Below are 22,011 nucleotides of genomic sequence, written 5' to 3'. Positions count from 1 at the left end.
TTATTCCCTCTTCATTTATCCAACAAAAATACAATTTATTCATATAATACTATTTCTTTTTATTAAAAAAACAATTTATTTCCACTCAATTTATTAGCATATATCAACACGTAATTTTTAACAATAAATATCAAAACATAATATTTTCTTTCAATTGATATACTTAGAAAAATTATTGTGATAAATAATAATAAAAAAATATCACACAAATATGTCCATTAAATATAAACAATAAATATACAACCTACACAAAATTATATAACCTACACTTGTTTTAAGCAATAAAAACGTACAACATACAAAAAATATACAACTTGCATATGCAATTCGACATAAAAAATAATATAAACTAAACAAAGATATACATATCCTATACGTGTAGGTTATATGTTTTTCTTGTGTAGGTTGTATGTTTTAATATTCTTAGAACAAGTGTATGTTATATGTTTTTGTGTAAGTTGTATATTTTTTATTGATATTTAATGCTAATAATATATGCAAGATAGTTTTTTGTATTATTCATCACAATGTACAACGTGTTGTTTGATATTGATATATTGAGTTGGAAGAAATTGGTTTTAGATAGAAAAAAATTTATTGTATGAATAAATTGTATTTGTGTAGGATAAAATTTTCGAGTGTAGGATAAAATTTTCGAGTGTTAAATATATATATAAACAAAACCTTTAAAAGCTCTTTGGTTGCTCCATATATTCTCTCAAGTCAACAGATTGATTTATTTGTATATGGAAACTTCTCATGCATTTGACCCGAATTCAGAGGTATGGTTCCCACTAAACCCAAATAACACTTAAACGGTTTATACCGTCTCATTAAATTAAAAATAAGTCTAACAAAATATTTGATATGAAAATCCTATAAAATAGAGATATACTGAAAATTAAGATCCGTTTTTTTTTAAAATATTATTTCTAATGAAGAAACAGTGTTATAGTAAACAAAATAAGCGGGTCATAGGTCTCATCAAAGCTAGATAACTTTTAAATCGGGTTGTAACAACTCATTTATTTGTGAAACCTTTTCATCATCAAACCCTAAGTATATTATTAACTTCTTTATAATATATAAAATTAAAATTTAAAAAATTATATATAAATATTAGAAACGAATAATGTAAAACAACCCCCGTAATACGGAAGATAAAATCCAGTATGTATGTGCGTGTGTGTGTGTGTATAAACTGATTAATAAATAGTAAGCGAGCAAAGCTCGAGCATGAAAAATCACACATGAGCCGAGTTTAAGCTTTAGAAATAGAGACAGGAGCGAGCCGAGCTCGAGCCTAGTCAAGCTCGAGTTTGGCTCGGCTCGTTTGCACCCCTAGTTGGGGAAAAAATAAACCTGGGTTCTAATAAACAGAAGTTTTGTTTTACCCCCATCAACTTGGAGAAATAACATAATTTGGTCCAAAACAAATTGGGTTAATCTCTGTTTGAAAAAGGCCCGGTTGAAGCCAATATGGTGAAAGCTGGGATAAATATAGATAATATTAAGATAAGATTATTTTTGGTCAAAAGGCCAAAGCTTAAATTATTAAAATCATATATCCCTTCTTCGTATTTATATTGCTATAAATTTAGGGATCACCATGTCTTGGGCGTTACGCACGGCCACATCATCTTGAGGAGGGCATCACACACCGTTACGAGCTAAAAACTTAAGGGAACCATTGACTAAGGCGTTAGCAGGGTGGCGGGCGTCAGACACAAAGATGGAGGGACCACTTGCAAACCAACCAATTACATATTTTCTTCTTTTTTTCTTTTCTAATTTTCTCTTTTTTTAATGCTTAGTTAAAAGTTAAAACTAAAACCATTACACCCATTTAAGATCTTAGTTAGTAAATGCTCCTCTGCGTATCTTACAATGACATGATAATATTTTTTGATTAATTACAAAGCCTAGCTACTACACATGCTTCTATCATATGAGTGTCATCAGAAGTCCAAAGCTAAGCAGTTAACATGGAAAAATATACGATACAGTCAAGTACCGATATTTGAGGTATCGATTATCGGGGTGAGATACCGCTATGATGTCGGTAATTTTAATATCATGTAAAATTCATATATATAGAAATTTAAAACTAATAATTCAGTATACTCTCCTACCATTAATAAATTAACCTTTTGCAATGTGTAAAAGACTAACAATCATAGCAAGTAGGAAAAACACTAACAATCATAACAAGTAGGAACTGAGTAAGAATTAAACACTTATATCAGGAATATCGGTGATATATCGGTAGTATAGGCCCAATATCAGTCAAATATCACCGATATTATCGATACCGATATTCTGACCGATAACCGATATATCACCAATATATCGGTGATATCGACTGCATAGGTTCAAAGTCCAAGTCATCATCTTAAGCCACAAAAGCCATGATCACTCCATTAATTTGAAGTTGAACAAAGACTTATATTTCATATATGAGGGAAGGTTCATGTGCATTTTAGTCTTAAAATGAGAATGTAGGAAATAATAACAATTTATAAAAAAATGAGAACGTAAGACACAATACCAATCTACATAAACAATTATTTGTAATAACAAAGAAAAAAACCTAAAAATTACAACAAAAGAATCAAAATCAAGAACAAAATAATAACAGCAAATACCAACATATACTTATATCAGCAAAAGAAAAAATCTAATAATAACAACAAAATATAAATAAGCAAATACTTATAACGTCTCATAATCAAAAATTAGCAAATACGAACAAAAAATAACAGAAAACACTTATAAAAATAAACCTAATAATAACAACAAATTGATTCTCACTGTTTTCATGTTAAGAATAAAATGTATTTGATCATGTTTCTTCGTATATGTAAAAGATAATTAGAAGAAATAATTAATTTGAGTAATCATTTCTTGGAAGATGCTTCATAACTATATGTCTATATATATCGATTATTATATTATACTCTCTTCCAACGGAAACAACAATGAGAAAGAAGATGCGTGTGGTGGTTCTAATCTTGATTTCATTCCTCTTAATTATCTCATTCTCAAGTAAGTATACATACTAATATTAATCGTAATTCTATTTATGTATGAGAATGGAATATGCATAACATTCTCTTCTCTTTCAAACAGACAGGCGTACCATGAGAACTCATGGAACACATGCTCCGGCGGTAGGGAAGCCATCACCTCTTCCGCCAAAGTCTTATTGAAATATGATTCATGCATGTGTTGAAGGCTATCTCATTTATTTACGTCTTGTTTTGTTTATTTGAAGTCTGTTGGTAGTCACAGTATTGGAATTGAAAGATTGTTTTTTTCATTGATGAACTTACAAGAGCCAAAGACACAATTTAAAGTAAATCACATGGTCTAAATTCTGTAACTGATATTAAATGAAATGGCGGGAGATTTGATTGCTGTGCTTTGGGTGATGATAATTGGACCGATCCCGTAAATATTTTTTCGCTTTAGTTCTTTTCAACGCTCTCCCTCAAGTTAACTAGTGGGATCTCCGATACTCAACTTGTTTAGACGATGACTGAAAATTCTTCCATTAACTACTTTTTGTTAGTATGTAGGGTTGTAAACGAGCCGAGCCGAACTGAGAGAAGGCTTGCTCGTTGCTTGGCTCGTTTACAACCGAACCGAACGGCTGAAATTCGAATAGAGCGAAAATCGAAACGAGCCAAAATCGAATCGAGCATTTTTCGATCGAACAACGAGCGATTTTCGAGCATTATTTACTTTTTTTCACTCTAAAAATTTAATAAGAAACAAGTTTTAAGGGTGTAAATAGTATATTTTGTAAATGAATTATTAGTTTTTAGACAAACGTGTTATAGGTTGTAAATTTTTATGAGAAAGAGATTTGAGGTGAGATATAATGAACATGTAAACAAACTTATAGTATTGTGAAAACTTGAATCAAACAAATGAAACTATAAAATTGACGGAATAGGAAAAATTATAAAGGGTTTAAAAAATTTATACTTATATTTTCGTGTGTTGTCTATACATTTATATATTTGCTCATATATAATTATATATGAAATAAATTAAAACTATTCGAGTCGAACCGAATCGAGAAGACCTTTGCACGTTACTTGGCTCGTTTACAAACCGAACTGAGCAGAGTGGCTCGTTTACAATCGAGCGAAAAAACGAGCGAGCAATTTTCGAGTGAGCAACGAGCGAGTTCGAGTGGCAAGCGGTTTGGACGGCCCTAAGTATGTCTGCCAACTAATCATCTAATCGAACAAACGGGATTTCAATAAATCCTGTCTCGAGCTTCCCGAAAATAAGGTTCCTGTCAACTTCTATATGTTTTGTTTGGTCATGTTGGACTGGGTTTTGTGAGATTTTGATTGCTACTTCATTGTCACACATAATTTTGCTGCACCTTTAGGGGGAAAACCAATGAGTTAGGAGTTTTCAATCTATAAAACTTCTGTTACGCCGCGTGCTATTCCTTTGAATTCAGCCTCTACACTCGAGAGAGCAACAAGCTTCTGTTTTTTACTCTGTCAGGTTACAAGGTTTCCTCCAACTAATGTAAAGTACCCTAATGTAGACCTTCGATTCCCTTTATCTCATGCCTAATCAGCATTGGTATACACTTGAGATACCTGATGATTCATAACACCGCTTCCATATGGGCAGGCCCGTCTTCGAGAATGACGAAAAAGTTTTAGGCCTCGTGCGAAAAAAATTTGGACCTCTTCCTAATAATATAAACTCATCAATTTTATATCGAAAAAACCCACAATACAAACATAATTGCTATAGAATAAACAAGACAAAAATAGTGTTTCAAAATAATTAAGCGAATTTTGAGTCTTCCCTAACGTTTGGAAACAGGAGGCATGATTTCTAAACAAAAACAAAAATATTCAAAAGTCTCAAGCGTTAAGTTTTATTTTGCAAAGGCTAAGCATCAAATGAACTTTATGTCTTATATTATATTTAAGAGAAATGTTTAAATACAAAGACAAAAATGATAAGTGTGAAAATGATTTGTGGTCACACAAAAAACTTTTTAATAAAAAATTCAAAAAATATAAATAAATAAATCATAATTTAAAATATAAATAAAAAATGTTTTTATACAAGTTTTCAACTTTTTTACTTCTGGCAACTTACTATTGTTAAAGGTACCCCACAAAAAGTTTTTTATACAAGTTTTCAACTTTTTACTTCTGACAACTTATTCTAATAGAGTAGATTTAAAAGTGGGTCTAGTACTATTAACTATTTAATAAAAAAAACCTAGACTTAAAATCTAATTCTTTAACCTTCTTTCTTCTTCCCTCAAGCATAGTGACAAAGCAAAAGAACAGAGCTCCGATGGCTGCTCACTAGAGCCACCTAAGAAAATTCGATGGTGCTTCTTCACCCTTCTTGCTACAGTTTTACACATCATGACCAATCTTAGATTGTCAAAAACGTTAATAGTATTTCAAAAACCTTTGGGCCCCTTAGCATTTTGGTTGTGCTGCTGCACGGTTTGCACAGCCCAAGAACCGGGACTGCATATGGCCAACCTGAGGTTGGTGCATGAACTGACTTGCCACCCCAACGATGTAGGCTATATCATGTTTGTGTGAGATATATTAATTTCTCCACTAATCTTTGGTATCTTTCTTTATCCGCCAATTCTGCTTTAGGTTTCATATACAATTTGTGGTTCACCATCATGTGGGTTTCTACTGGTTTGCAATCAATCATATCTGTCTCTGCTAGAAGATCAAGAGCATAATGGCAGATGAAGATCCATTGTTTAGATCTCAATACATCAATTCCCAAAAATACTGTAATCTTCACATGTCTTTCATTTCAAATTCTGCGAACATGTTCCGCTTTAGTTGTTTCTTCTCTTCTTTTTCGTTTCCTATAATAATCATGCATATCATCAACATAAACAATTAGACATGTTATAAAATCGTTTCTCTCATTGAGGAACAAAGTGCGGTCTGAATTGCTTTGTTTAAACCCATATTTCATCATTGTAAGGGCAAATCTTCCAAGCCACGCTCTTGGGGATTGTTTTAGCATGGGTTCTAAATAGTTATATAAATGTCTTAAATGAGGTTAATAAAATCATTTACTCTCATTACGTTTTCAAGATATGAAGAAAAAGTGATCTCATTTTTGGGTGTGGTTTGATGGTTTCGTAGACTTCAGGTGGGAAGAATTCAGCCACAACAAAGAAATAAGTAGGAAAAGGCTGAGTAGCAACATAGTGAAGCTTATTAATATGAATTTGTAATCAGGGCCATTTTCGAGAACCCTTTGAAATTTTGGGTTCTGGGACGAATAAAAAAACGGGCCCATAAAATCGCGTTCTCAATTATGTAATAGATAATTTGACAATTTTACCGATAAGGTTACCTTTCGAAAGCTTACAACAAACAAACAATAATAAACATGTTACTAAAATGGCATATAAAACACAAATGAGAGTTTTTTTCTATAAAAAAATGAACACTAGTTGTAGGAATTGAATCCATGACCTTTGTTTTCATGGTCTAGAATACTTTACATTCAACCAAAGAGTCCTTTTACAAGCTTTTGTGTTAAAATAAAATTATATATAAAATATAAAATTAATTTTATAACAATTATGGCCTTCTCGAAAGAGTGGGTCTGGGTCCCTTACCCTCCCCTTCGGCAGAGGCCTGTTTATGATTATTGATCAGTGGGCTTGTAATCTTGTGCTTACTAATATATTCCAGATTTATGGAATAAACACAAGCTTGTAATCAATGGGATTATCCTATTGCATAAGAAGAATTTATCGAACAAACTTTTAAATAATTACAATATTTGAAAACCGAGTTAATTTATGAAATCAAAGACCTTTACATATTGGAATTGGTAAATGCATTGGCCTACAACTAACTACTCGCATTTATATTGTTGTCAATTAGTGAGCACCATGCATGCGTCTTGGGCACGGCCCTATGTCACATCATCTTGAGGATGGCGTCACATGCCATTACGTGCTAAAAACTTGAAGGCCCTATTGGCTTAGGCCACTAGCTCAAGTCCCTATTGATAATCAAACACGAACTAAATGAATAACTCACGATTATATTAATAAGAAAATATAGCTCAAAAAACTTATTACAATATCTCAAAATTCTTGCTCGGTTTTTCTTTTGACATACCCTAACTCGATTGCCCTTATCTATGATGTTAATTTAACTTAGCTAACAGAAAACCTAATAACCCTAACTTGGTTATTAGGTAGCCCATTTAATAACCCATTTTAATTATTGGATTGGGCCATATTCTCTGGCGAAACAACAATTAAGCCAGCAATCACTCCCTCAATTGTTGTATCTGCCCTAATTTCCGACTTGAAATATGCAGGTCTTCAATTTCACGCTTGTCATCGTTTTCTTGATTCTCGCAAGACTCTTTTCTTGATCTTTTGCAATGTTATTTGTGCTCCACATAGCTTGAACAAACCCTTGCTTCTTTTGATCCTTACACATTTTCCCTTGGGCTTAAATCTTTTCCTTAAACCACAACATTACCCTACAAATCAAACACAAACTAAACAAGTCAGTCAAGTTAAGTTGGTTTAGTTTCCTAATTGTAATATCATCATTTTCTTGTCCAACACCCCCCCCCCCCCCCTTACACTCATTTGAGTTCTTAATTACTGAATGTCCCTTTACCTACATGACAGTGATATGATAATACTTTTTTACTAACTAAAGCCCCTATACTATACACGGTTTTATCTTGTTAATTAGTGTCAGTAGTCCATTATCATCATCTTAAGCCACAAATTAGTCATCACTTCATTTATTTAAAGTGGAACAAAGACTTATCTTTCATAAATGTAAAGAATATATATATATATATATATATATATATATATATATATATATATATATATATAGGCTAAGTATAAAATGAAAACTCTAGAAACCTATTCTCAACCACATGTTTTTAATTAATGTTTAAATCTTGTGGTCCACAATAAAAGTGAATAAAAAATGTAAATATAAATATAACTTTTTCTCTCTCCTGAAAGCATATATAAAAATTAGTAAAAAAATGTAAAAAAATAGCAAAACATTTTTTTTTATGTTTCGATGTTTTGTATTAAATGTTACAACATATATTACATGTAACAAAAAAAAAACGATGTTACTGTTGGGACCAGGATCTTTGATCCTCGGAAATAAACTGTCAAATAGTACCGATATTCTGACCGATAACCGATATATCACAAATATATCGAAGATATCGACTACATAGGTCCAAAGTCATCATCTTAAGCCACAAAAGTCATGATCAATCACCATTAATTTGAAGTTGAACACAGACTTATATTTCTTATATGTAAAAGATAATTAGAAGAAATAATTAATTTGAGTATCATTTCTTGGAAGATGCTTCATAACTATATGTCTATATATATCGATTATTGTATTATACTCTCTTCCAACGGAAACAACAATGAGAAAGAAGATGCGTGTGGTGGTTCTAATCTTGATTTCATTCCTCTTAATTATCTCATTCTCAAGTAAGTATACATACTAATATTAATCGTAATTCTATTTATGTATGAGAATGGAATATGCATAACATTCTCTTCTCTTTCAAACAGACGGGCGTACCATGAAAACCGCTTATGGAACAGGGAAGATATCATGGAAAGCAAAAGGGAATCCATCACCTCATCCGCCAAGGTCTACGAGTTCACCCCCCATATGTTCAACTACCTTAACGTGTGCGCATGAATAAATTGGTTTCACGTTGTCTACCTGGGACTGTATCATTATCATGCACTAGAACTAGTTATCTATGTTTCCACGTGTATCTTCTATATACAGACCAGACCAGTCATGCTTGTTAGGTTCTGGAATTCGTAAGACTTGCATTGCTTTCTAAATCGTGTAATCACTTTTCATATTAAAGTATTTTGTCAGTACACAAACTAGTAACCGTTTAAAATAGAAGTGTTTACACAATGAACAAGAAGTTCTATTATGTGAAAATTGGAGTATGAAATTCGATGATGAAATCATTTCACATGATTCCTTTATATAGGGATTGAACTAGCTCATCGTTTCAGTTGGTGGTTAACAGTTGACGATAGATTATAATTAATGGCAAGTCACGGTGGAAAGTATCAGTAAGAACTCCATTCGTTGTTGTCAATCTTTAGTTAACTCGATTGCTACCGATCTTTCGTAATTAAGTTTCTATCGATTTTTAGCAACTTGCTGTTGATTTCTAGTTACATTTTAAGGTTTTTTTGCATGAAATTTTTAGTCATCCAAGCAAATTTAGCGTTGACCCTTTGAACCCTAGGTTCATTGGTGCATATCATGAACGAGCGTATACTCCACACCTCACAACTCATCATAATCTATATTCTTATTTCTCATTTAAGTAAGTAGCGATTATCTAAAATAGCTTGATGACGTCAATATTACCAATAGAGTACTATAAAAATGCATACACCGAACGGAGATATCTAATTGATCGGCCAGACTTGCTATTATTTTGTGGGAACTTTATGCTCTAACTTGTTATTCTTCTGCAATTTTTTAATAAGGTGTTTAGTGAGACCCGAATCTCATGTTGAAGAAATACTGTTGTAAATAGATCCTTCTATATGTAGAGTATTCTGCATTCGTAACGAAATTCTTGATAACAAAATTATGCATTTGTATAAAGTTCTACATTGCTAAAACAATCTAGATTTATAGCAAATATATTTTTTTCTAAATGATTGTTCTTTTAACCGATCCAAAAAAGTAACGTGGTGGTTAGTTAAAACTATTACAGTAAAACTTTTATAAATTAATAATGTTGGGATCGTGATATTTTATTAATTTAACGAGATATTATTATATTAATAAATTAATAAATTGTTAATTTAAAAAGTTGGACTTATATTTGTGAGCAACTCTCAAATTAATGCATCGACCTTCAAAATTTCCATATCTGTTCACTTTAATTACCAATTGAATAAAACAAAAACAAAGACCTTTAAAATTTTCATGCACATTCACACATTAATGAGCTCGTCAAGTTCAATATACATAGGTCTATACTGATCACTTTAACATATCTAACAATAAATTTTAAAATCACATCAATTATGACTTTTAGCTAAAAGGTGTTAAAAAATCAATGATGACCAATAACAACGAAAACTAAAGATGAACTATTAAGTGCAATATGAGATATTTAAAGATGAAGTCAATATAGATTTGAAGTTCAAAAAAAAAAAGTGATTATAGAATCATTTTTTTACTAGACAATCCTATAATTTTAGAATATTTTTGTAACTATTAATTTATTGGTTCGCTGGGATCAATACATTTACATTGGGATTTCAAAAAAATTATTATTTTATTATTTTATCAATTGGGGTCCTATTTTTGTACTAGTCCCAAGTTGGGACTGGATAAATTATTAATTTTATCAAGTATTAAATTATAGAGGCTCTATTGTATATTACAAAACAATATTATTTTTTGAGGCGGTAGCGGTTTGTAGGGGTGCAAACGAGCCGAGTCGAGCCCCAGCTCAACTGAGCTCGAGCTCGGCTCGTTTAGCTTACACAGAGCTCGAGCTCGGCTCATTTCGTGCTCTATTTTCAAAGCTCGAGCTCGGCTCGTGAGTAGATTTTCAATCTCAAGCTCGGCTCGTTTACTATATATCAACTTTTTTTTATATAATTATAATTATTTTTATATACTTTTTTTCTATTATAACTTTATGTATAAAATAATATATATTATTTAGTTATTTTTATTTATTTTTTCCTAACATTATATATATTAATTAATAATTATTAAATATATATTTTAAAAAAATATAAAAATGGCAGGCTCATTTAGGCTCGCGAGCCGGCTCGAGCTCGATAAGTTAAGCTCGGGCTTGGGCTCGTTTATTAAACGAGCTTATTTTTAGAGTTTTAGGCTTGAGCTCGGGCTCGGGCTCGATTAAGCTAGGCTCGATTAAGCTTTTTATTGAGCCGATCTCGAGTAACTCGCGAGTAGCTTGGCTAATTTACACCCCTAGCGGTTTGGTTTTCTTGTTTTTTAAAGTGGTTTTTAAACCGCTTAAACCGTATTCCAACGCCTCATGAAATTTTCTTTGTACTGGTATCATCATAAGTTTTGACCTGAACTCACTAACATAATTTTATAAGTCTGGTTAGGTTTTTATTTTCTTTTTTTTTAAAGACCAATATTATAAAAAACCAAAAAGAGATCAATCACAAGTGTTTGAAGGGAAGGATGTAATTCTTGAAGAGATAATAAGAGATATTAAAGCTTGTGGTTTTTTTTGTTCAAGTATAGGTCCAAACATAGATCCTTAGCTTGGTTGAATTGGTGTAAATTCGTTTTAATGTGATTTTCTTTTAGGGGCTGCCCTCCTTCATAGGTGGAGGTAGCTCGTGGGTGTGTTGTTTTTGTCGGTTGGCTGTTTATAAAAGTTCATCGTTTGGAAAAAAAAAAAAGAGTGAGAGGCCCAAGTTACAAGAACCACAAGAAACAACAATCAACATTAATTACCAAAAAAAAAAAAACCACTATAAAAGAAAATTAACAAAATTAAAGTGACACCATTTCTTTCACTCAAGTCCCAATCTATTATTTCATTGACTCACCCAAAGGAAAGTCATGGCCGTCGTTAGCTCTTAAAAAAGGTTTGTTTTTATTGACCATATCATTCCTTGTTATTCAAATCGTCCAGCATGTTGTCACAAATATTGCTTGAAATGCCCTAAAGTTTAATAAAATCATTTATTCTCATAGTTGTTATGATTATGAACAAAAGTGATCTCATTTTTTTGGGTATGGTTTTATGGGATTGTTGACATCAGGTGGGAAGAGTTCAGCCACAGCAAAGAAATAAGAAGGAAAGGGTGAGTAGCAGTGAAGTGAAGCTTATTATTATGAATTTATGATTACTTATCAGTGGGCTTGTAATCTTGTTCTTGTTAATATATTCTGGATTAATGGAATAAACACAAACTTGTAATCAGCGGGCTTGTCCTATTGCATAAGAAGAATTTATCGAACAAACTTTAAAATTAATTAAAATATTTCAAAACCGAGTTAATTTATGAAATCAAAGACCTTTACATATTGGAATTGGTAAATGCATTGGCCTACAACTAACTACTCGTATTTATTTATATTGTTGTCAATTTAGTGAGCACAGGCGTGTTGTGGACGCGGCCCTGTCACATCCCCTTGAGGAGGGTGTCACACACCATTACGTGCTAAAAACTTGAGGGAACCATTGGCTTAGGCTCTAACAGTGTGGCGAGTGTTAAACACGATGGGCCACTTGCAAATCAACCAATCAAATATTTTCTTTTTTTTTTCCTCATCTTTTTTCTTTTATTTAATTTTTAGTTTAAACCAATACACTCATTTGAGATCTTAGTTAATGAGTGCCCCTCCGCCTATGTGACGGTACTTTTTATTAACTAAAACCCCTCCACTACACATGGTTATATCGTGTCATTTTCGTTTCAGTAGTCCTTAAGCTACAAATTAGTCATCACTTCATTTATTTGAAGTTGAACAATGACTCATCTTTCATAAATGTAAACGAAAAAAAAGATATAACAAATTTTGACTATCATTTCTTGGAAGATGTTTGATGACCCTATATATATTGATTATTTGATTATACCATTTCCTAGAAGATGTACATTTCATAATTCTATATATAATATTGATATATTCTATCCTTCAACCATTTCCAACTGAAACAACGATGAGAAAGAAGATGCGTGTGGTGGTTCTAATCTTGATTTCATTCCTCTTAATCATGTCCTCAAGTAAGTATAAATATTAATTAATATTAATCTTAATTCTATTTATGCATGAGAATGGAATCTGCATAACATTCTCTTCTCTTTTAAACAGACGGGCCTACCATGAAAATCGTTTATGGAGCCATAAGGATGTCACCATCGAAATATGGTGATGCAATAGGGCGCCCATCACCTCTTCCACCAAGGTGTTTTTCTGGAATAAGGCCATCACCTGATCATCCGGCAGAATGTAAGCCATTTCCGGCACATGGGAAGCCATCACCTCTTTCACCAAGCCATGCATAAGGTTCATCCCCACCAGATGAACGGTGTTCAACTATTATAGTGAGTATGCACGAATAAAGCAGCTTAATGTTTTATAAAGTGAATGTCGTGTTGGACTGTTTTTATCATTATCATACACTACAAATAGTTATCTATGTTTCCATGTATATCTTCTATATATGTCAGTCATACTTGTTAGGTTCTGGATTTCGTAAGACTTGTATTGCTTTCTAAATCGTGTAATCACTTTTCGTATTAAAATATGTTGCTAGTACACAAAATCTTGTTGGCACAATTGTTGTTTGGACCATGTGTAAAGTCCAGCCCGAGAGTTATTAGGGTTTTATATATTTGGTAATGTCTTGGCTAGCAAGTTTGGTTAGTCTATATAAGCCGAGTTATGGTTAGACATTAGGATAAGAGAAGTTGATGTAACCGAGTTAGGGTTCATCAAGGGTTAAACCGAGTTAGGGTTTGAGGTATTGTAATCAGTTTTTTGAGTTATATTTCTTATTAATATAAACGAGAGTTATTCGTTAGTTCGTGTTTGATTATCGATCTGGGACTTGAATTGGTATCAGAGCCAAGTTCAAGAAAATCGATAATCGGTATCGTGTTCGGCGGCAAGCGGTGGCTTGAGGAGGAGCTATTACTGGTGCATATCGGAACAAAGATTTTCCGAGTCGAGTTTATTTATTAATGTAGGTCAACCAGACCTGTATAGAAAGTCTTTTGTGCGACAGCAATAATCCGAAGAAAAATAAACAAAAGAAAAGAGTTGCTTTTGTTCTGTTTTCCGATAAGATTATGTTGATTATTCGGAGGCGGTGAAGGCATACGGTTTTTATTTTTGTGATTAAAGGAGATTGATAAAAGTGTCACAAAGTCAACAAGGCCTTTCATAGCACATGTTGAATTCGAATACCAAGAAAAAGTAATTAATTGGTTTGTTATTTTTTTGGTTTTGTTGCAACATTGAAAAGAAAGTTATCATTAAAGTGGTTGAACATTTTATTGGTTAAACAAGACGGTATAATCATTATTTTTGGGTTGGACAAGCGGGTTCAATTTAGAGTTCGTATTTATTGGGTTAAATGAGTTAGGTTTTAACCAAGGCTTGATATGAGCAAGTTGGTTTGGTTCTGAAAAGTTGTTCGGAATTTATTGGTTTGTATTTGTTCCAACGAAGTGGAGAAAAGGGGTTTGTCGACGTCAATGGCAGGTGACGAAGAAAGACCAATAATCCAACCCAAAGCGAGTGGAGGGGGGGGGGGGGATATCACTACAGCTTCCAAAGTTGAATGGAACTAATTACATCACATGGGAGATTGTCGTGGAAGCGATATTGGATGATCAAGACCTATGGGAAGTTGTTCAACCGAAAGAGGGTGTGGTTATTGATGCGAAGAAGAATAAAACGGCAAGATCGTTTTTGTTTCAAGTGGTGGATGGTGATATTCTTCTTCAGATTTCTCAATACAAGAATGCCCGAGATATATGGACGGCTTTGAAGGCACGGTATGTTGGGGCCGAGCGAGTTCAAAAGGCTCGACTGCCAACATTGAAAAGTGAATTTGAAAAACTCAAGATGGCGGAAAATGAGACTGTTGACGAGTTTGAAGGAAAAGTAACAAGTATGGTTTCAAAGGCAACAAGTCTAGGTCACGTGTTCGAGCAAGATGTCTTGGTTAAGAAGTTGCTGGATGCGGTTCCAGATAAGTACTTTCAACTCGTAGCCTCAATCGAGCAAAGTGTTGATCTCGATAGTTTGATGTTTGAAGATGCTATTGGAAGACTTAAGGCGTTTGAGGAACGTTTATGAGAGAGAAAGTACGCTTCAAATTCGCAAGGCCAGTTACTTTTCAATCGATTGGAAAGTAGTTATAAAGGCAAGTCGTATGATCATTCCGGTAGCCGAGGTAAGGGTTGGTTGAGTTCACAGGGACGTGGAAGAGGCCGTGAAACAGTCGTACTCGTACAACCTATCAAATCGTGCAGTGCGTCTGCGAGCCAAGGTGAATTCGATCGGTGTGGGGTTACGAAACCAGTAATAACCCAACCCCACCCCCCCCCCCCCCCCGAGAAAAAAAATAAAAAATCTAACTTTGTTAACGCAAAAATCCAACAAATTAACATAACAAAACATGCGTTGCGGTTACGAACCGATAACACTTTGGTTGGTATCTAGTTACGAAGCCAAAAATAAAGCAAACCATAAATACGTCCACATCCAAATTCAACAATTTTACATATTTAATATATATTAAAAATGTGGCGAACAAAAAAACACGAGCGTTGTAGTTGCGAACCGATACGAATTCGTTGATTCTGGAATCGAGGGACAAAAAAAAGTGATAAAAAAACCTGCACGTTGCGTTTGTGAACTAACGCGAATTCATCGGAATCGAAGTTGTCGACACTAAATCGTACGCAGAGAACCATGTGTTGTGGAGGTGAACCGAAACGAGTTCGGTTGGTATCAGGTTACGACACAGAAATTAAAGCAAAAGGTTAATTCGTCAACACTCAAAATACAACAAATTAACATATGTACATAAAAAAGACCGTGGCGAAAACCAAAAATATATGCAGTTGTGGCATGACCTGACGCGAATTCGTCTATAATTGATGGACAAAAAAAACTCGCGGGAAAAAAAACCTTAGGTTGCTATAGCGAGCTGACGCGAATTTGGCAGGAACAATTTGATGGTATCAACGATAAAAAAAATCCCGTATTTTTCGGCAGCGAACCAACACGAATTTAAAATTAAAAAACAAAAAAAAAAGACCGACAAACCACGTGAGACAACGTTTACGTCGCGAAACTACTTAATTATTATATATAATAATTTGTTGGATGCGGTTTGGTTGGTAATCAATACATTAATAAGTTTGCAAAGATTAAGTTTTCGTGCATGTAGTAAACTAGAGAGAATATAGTGGAGAAATACATTTAATAATATGTTCTAACAGTTTACTGAAATTGTATAATGAATACGTAAATCATGATACACTATGTCTGTTAATTATCATCGTTTATAACACACACACACACTCACACGTATTACCATTCATTATATCGGACAACAAGCGCGATATGCATACGGTGTTCTCCACTTACGACCTCTATTGCAGTCATGGTGGTGCAATCTTCTTTGCTCCGATGGTAAAAGAAAACTCACCATGTACAAGTGACGCTTACCTCAGGTCACATTTTTGTGAAAAAATTGTGTCTCAACCATTATTTCTGCATCCTGGAACAAAGCTTGTCTTATGCAGTCTAGGCGCACTTTTTAAAACCAAAATCAAGGGGAAAAGCTCCTAGCAGGGATCGAGCTAGACTTCCTTTGCTTGTGTCGTGTCGGAGGTGCAAGGAGAGGGCTCATGCCTGGTGCATGGAAGTCATGGTTGGTGAAATGGTAATGGTGGAGCGGGTACTGATGGTTTTTTTTTCTTATTTTTTTTAACATCACCTATATTTAACTCCTTAACTTTAATAAGCTTTTCTTATTTTTTATTTTCATTATTTACCTTTATACTTTATAACAATTACTATTTAAAACCCTCAACTTCTAGTTTTATTATATATTTAGATCATGTTTGGAATTGTGTTTGAAAACACCTTATTGGCTTTTTCAAAAAGCCAATAAACTAAAAGGTATTTGTTCATTACAAAAATCATTTTTATTTCGCCAGTGGTCCCAAATCATTTTTATTCCCAATTTGATTTCAATAATCCTAACTTTCTGTTATTGAATGATAATAATCCTAACTTAGTTTATTCCCACAAGTGGTCCCAAATTTTAAAAAATTGGTTCTCAATGGCCCCCTGTTAAAAAAATCTAACGGCATTAAGTTTTTTCGAAATCTCAGACTGATTTTTCAGGGCTTTTGATCGGAATAAGGATACGAGTCGATTGATGTAAAATTTAGTTCGAAACGATACTCCAAGCAGCTTAATTTTTGTTAATTTGAAGTTCAAACACACGATTTGAAGCACTAATCAAGCCATTTGAAGCATCATTTTGAGCTAAGTTATACGTTAATCGGCTCGTATCCTCCTTCCGATCAAAGCCCTAAAAATCAGTTTGAAGTTCGGAAAAACTTAACGCCGCTAGATTTTTTTTTAACGAAAGACCATTGAGAGCCAACTTTTTTAAATTTGGGATCACTGATGGAAATAAACTAAGTTGGGATTATTATCGGCACATAACAGAAAGTTGGGATTATTAAAATCCAATTTCCCTTTTTATTTTAGCTTTTGTAAATGGTCAAAAAACAGTTTTTTAAAATGCATAAATCCTGGCTTTCAAAATGGCTTTTTGAAAAAGCCAATAAAACAATAAGTTGTTTTCAAATTCAATCCCAAACATGCTATTGCAATTACTATTTAGAAACGGACATTCTTACTTCAACGTTTTTATGTCTACTTTTCGTTTGCCTTACCCTCTTCAGTTCATGTTTTTAATGGCTTGAATCAGTTACAGACTGTAATTGAGTTAAGCGGATTAGGCTTTTTTAAAGGCCTTGCCCCGCCGTAATACAGGGATCTTAATACGAATTTATTTATATTTTGATCACAAAACTATATATTATTATATAAAATAAACAACATATAAATAAACATGATATAATAATACTTGAGGCACAAGTATCAATTGCCTTGTAACTAACTTTAAACCCAATAGGGCCCATTTAAATCACAAATTCAAACCCTATAATAATAATAATAAAAAAAAAACTATAAAGCTCACGAACCGGCGATTGAAGGAATCAAGAAGCTTAATACCTTATACAGGTATGTGGCATATTGTGTGCTTTTTATTTTAATATGGGTTTTTCATTTATGATGTTTCGATTGAAGATTTTTAACTCTGATTAATATCTAATGTTGATCAAGATAATGTAATTAATGGGTCGTGTTCGTGGGTCCAACCAGGCACGAACCCATTCGCGGGTTGAACCGAACACATGACCCTTTTGTCCTGAAAGTATTTTTTTTTATTGTTTTCACATATTGATTTTTTTAACGATTAACTTTTTTGCACCCTATCCCATTTCACACAAAACTTTAAATTTTCAGTTTTACAATATAAAATACAAATTTATATAAAATAACTGAATTTTGCACTCTATTGTTTTCATGTCATTTTTTTTTCTTGGAAACTTATTACACAAAATACATTTAAAAAGTAAACTGGCAACCTGTACCCAACCTGTTTAGCAAAACAGGTTCTTGGGTTCGACCCAAAATTTTCATAAAATACACGGGTTACATGGGTCAACCTGCGAACCCGTCGGGTTGATCTGAACCCGACTTGTTTAGCTAACGGGTTAGGCGGCTTGACCCAAAACTGACACAAACCAATATACCAAACCCAAGCCCGCAAACTTCGTTTCGTGTCAGAAATTTACACGCCTAGCTAATGCAGATACAATTTTGTATACAATTTATAAAATTTGAAAACTAGTTTTCGTGTCGTGTTTTCTTTGTTGTATTTTGATTTGAAATTATAGCTTTGATTTGCTATAAATGTGATAGCTATTAGTTATCTGCAGACCTGATGCACATACAATTTTATATACAATTTTATATACAATTTATAAAGTTTCAAAATTTTTAGATGTTGGTTACTATCAGCCTGTGTGTATCTCATATTCTCATGTTAAATATGATGCATTATTTGGTTTGCTTAAAGTGAATCAGTTCCATTATGATCCTTTGTATTTTCTTTTGATAAAATGGTAAATTGGCGTTTCGAAAATTACTTGAGTAATATTTGGCTTTGAAACTTTATACTGGTATTACTATTGTCAAATCATTTATATAACTAATAATTATTTAATTCTATGAAATAAATGACAAGTAAAACTTGCTTAAATGATTTAGTTATCGAATTTGTATATAGATTTAGAGTTTTACTTAGCTATACATGTGATAGGTATTAGTTCTTTTGAACTTATTGCTCTGCAGACTTGGTGCACATAGGTTCTGCAGAATTTAAATTTTTTAGATATTTTGTTACCAATAACTTGTGTGTGTCTCATGTTAAATATGAATATGTGATACATTCTTTGGTTTGTTTGAACTGTGTCGGTTACGTTAGGATTCTTTGTGTTTTAAGTTAGATAAGTTGGCGTTATGAAAAATACTTATTCGTCATAAAGGCGAAAACTTTATGGATATATTTAACCAGTGGTTTATAATATTTCATATCTTATAATGTTGAGTAAAATAGTTTTTGTATGCTTTTAAACTTCACATATGCCGGTTTACTGTTATTTTTAAATTTGATTAATGTCTGTGAGTAATCTGATGTGGTTGACATTGCTACATTTTTTGTTTTGTAGGTTTGCGACATTTGATTAATCCAATGGGAAAGACGAAAACGGTCAAAGGTGGAGAAAAGCGTAAACAAAACAATAAAGACCGAAAGAAAGAAAAGCCATCAGTGTCACAAGTGATTGCCAGCATCGACGAAAAGCCCGATAAGGCAAAGAAACCGACCTCCTCAACCTCTGCGGCCCGTAACTCTAAATCCAAACCAACTCCAAACTTGCAGCCTTATGCAGATATTGATCTTCCTCCATCAGATGACGAAGATGATGGCGTGGAATCTATTTCAGAAGACGAGAATCAAAAAGGAGGAATAAAAAAGCCCAGTCGAAAAGAACGGGCCCGTGATAAAAATCTTGAAATATCTGTGACCGACAAGGAGTTAAAGAAACGAGAAAAGAAAGAGGTGGAAATTGCACAAGCAGTGGAGCGGGACCGACAAGAGGCGTTGAAAGACGATCTAATGTGTTTAATGTTGTGATTGGTAGTCGGGCTGCGGTTCTTGACGGTCAAGATGATGCGAATGCAAACGTTAAAGACATAGTAGTGGAAAATTTCTGTGTTTCGGTAGATGGTAAAGAGCTGTTAAAGAATGCAACTGTTAAGATCTCTCATGGAAAGCGGTACGGGTTGGTGGGGCCCAACGGGAAGGGGAAGTTGACATTGTTAAAGCTTCTTGCTTGGAGAAAGATTCCCGTCCCGAAAAACATAGACGTTTTGTTGGTTGAACAAGAAATAGTAGGAAATGACCGAACCGCCCTTGAAGCTGTGGTTTCCGCTAACGAAGAGCTTGTTAAACTTAGACAAGAGGTGCTAGAATTACCCGAGGGCAAAAACGGAAACAAAACTGATGACGGTGACACGGGAGAAAAACTTGCAGAGTTATATGAGAAGTTGCAGATAATGGGCTCTGATGCAGCAGAGGCCCAAGCCTCAAAGATTCTTGCGGGTTTGGGATTTACAAAGGATATGCAAACGTGTGCGACCCGATAATTTAAGGTGGAGGATGAGAATATCGTTGGCCCGGGCTCTTTTTGTTAAGCCGACGTTATTGTTACTAGACGAGCCCACGAATCATCTTGATCTTCGAGCGGTTCTTTGGTTAGAAGAATACTTATGCAGATGGAAGAAAACGCTTGTCGTTGTTTCACACGATCGCAATTTTCTAAACACGGTTTGCAACGAAATAATTCATCTTCATGATTTGAAATTTCATATGTACCGTGGAAATTTTGATGACTTTGAAAGTGGATACGAGCAGCGTCGCCAGGAAATGATCAGGAAATTTTGTTGACCTGTTGACCATGGATGAAACACCGGTTCACTATTTACTTCGTTTACATCCTGATCAAGAGGGTATAAGTAAACAAGAAGCGGTTCGGGCCAAACTTGCTAAATTCGGCCATTTGAAAAGGCAGCTCTCCCGGCCTGTTTTGACCAGCTCGGCCAGGCGGCCAGGCCCTTTTGACCCAGTCTGACCTGATCTTTTTTAAGCTGATACCTAATCTGACCCGACCCGCTTTGACAAATAACTAAAGTCATCTGTAGAAGCGAGGTGCATAACATAATGATGAAGACATATGATATCTTCTTATAAAATTTTAAATAACAAGTAATGACAATATATATGATAACTAGATTTTATCCCCCGTATTACGGGGGTTGTTTTACATTATTCGTTTTTAATATTTATGTATGGATATTTGGATTTTAATTTATTTATTGTAAGAAAGTTAATAATTAATATACTTGAGGTTTGATGATGAAATGGTTTCACAAATAAATGATATGTTATAATCCGGTTTAAAAGCTATCTGGGTTTGGTGATACCCATTACCCGTTTATTTTCTTTATTATAAAATTGTTTCTTAATAGTAAATAAAATCTTTTTTTTAAATAAAATAGGATATTAATTTTTAGTATATTCATATTTTATAGGATTTTCATATCAAATATTTGATGAGATTAATTTTTAATATAATGAGATGTTATAACCCGTTTAAGAGCTATCTGGGTTTGGTGAGACCTTTACCCATGAATTCGGGTCAAATGCGTGAGAAGCCTTCATTTACAAATAAAGTAATCTGATGGCTTGAGAGAACGGTTGTTTTACATTTTTCGTTTTTTGATATTTATTTTTTAGATTTTAATTTTCTTTATTGTAAGAAAGTAAATAATATACTTGGGGTTTGATGATGAAAGGGTTTCATAAATAAATGATATGTTATAACCCGTTTAAAAGCTATCTGGATTTGGTGACCCATGGCCCGCTTATGTTTTTTACTATAAAATTATTTATTACTTATAAATAATATATTTTTCTTTTTTTGGATATTAAATTTTAGTATATTCCTATTTTATAGGATTTTCATATCAAATAATTGGTAAGATTAATTTTTAATTTAATGAGATGTTATAACCCGTTTAAGAGCTATCTGGTTTTGGTAAAATCCATACCCATGAATTTGGGTTAAATCAATGAGAGGCCCCCATTTAAAAATCAAGAAATCTGGTGGCTTCCATAAAAGGGAGGAGCGACCACATCGAGACACATACGATTTTTGGGTTTTCGTTTATATAT

The 22,011-nt window shown here is 33.4% G+C and overlaps 1 protein-coding gene and 1 pseudogene across 1 annotated transcript in view; one reads left to right on the top strand and one right to left on the bottom strand.

The window, feature by feature from the left end:
* The window catches only part of LOC143572390 (uncharacterized), a 188,972-nt gene that overhangs the window by 165,018 nt on the left and 1,943 nt on the right, over positions 1–22,011 (bottom strand). The gene's annotated exons all lie outside the window — the stretch shown is intronic.
* Positions 19,468–20,724, top strand: LOC143572402 (ABC transporter F family member 4 pseudogene; annotated as a pseudogene).

This window comes from Bidens hawaiensis, unplaced genomic scaffold, assembly GCF_021521415.1.
Source record: "Bidens hawaiensis isolate Kalapana, Puna unplaced genomic scaffold, B.hawaiensis_p1.1 tig00001382_1, whole genome shotgun sequence".
NCBI lineage: Eukaryota > Viridiplantae > Streptophyta > Magnoliopsida > Asterales > Asteraceae > Bidens > Bidens hawaiensis.
The sequence above is the reverse complement of the archived record's forward strand: the minus strand, read 5'-3'. Positions and strand labels throughout refer to the sequence as shown.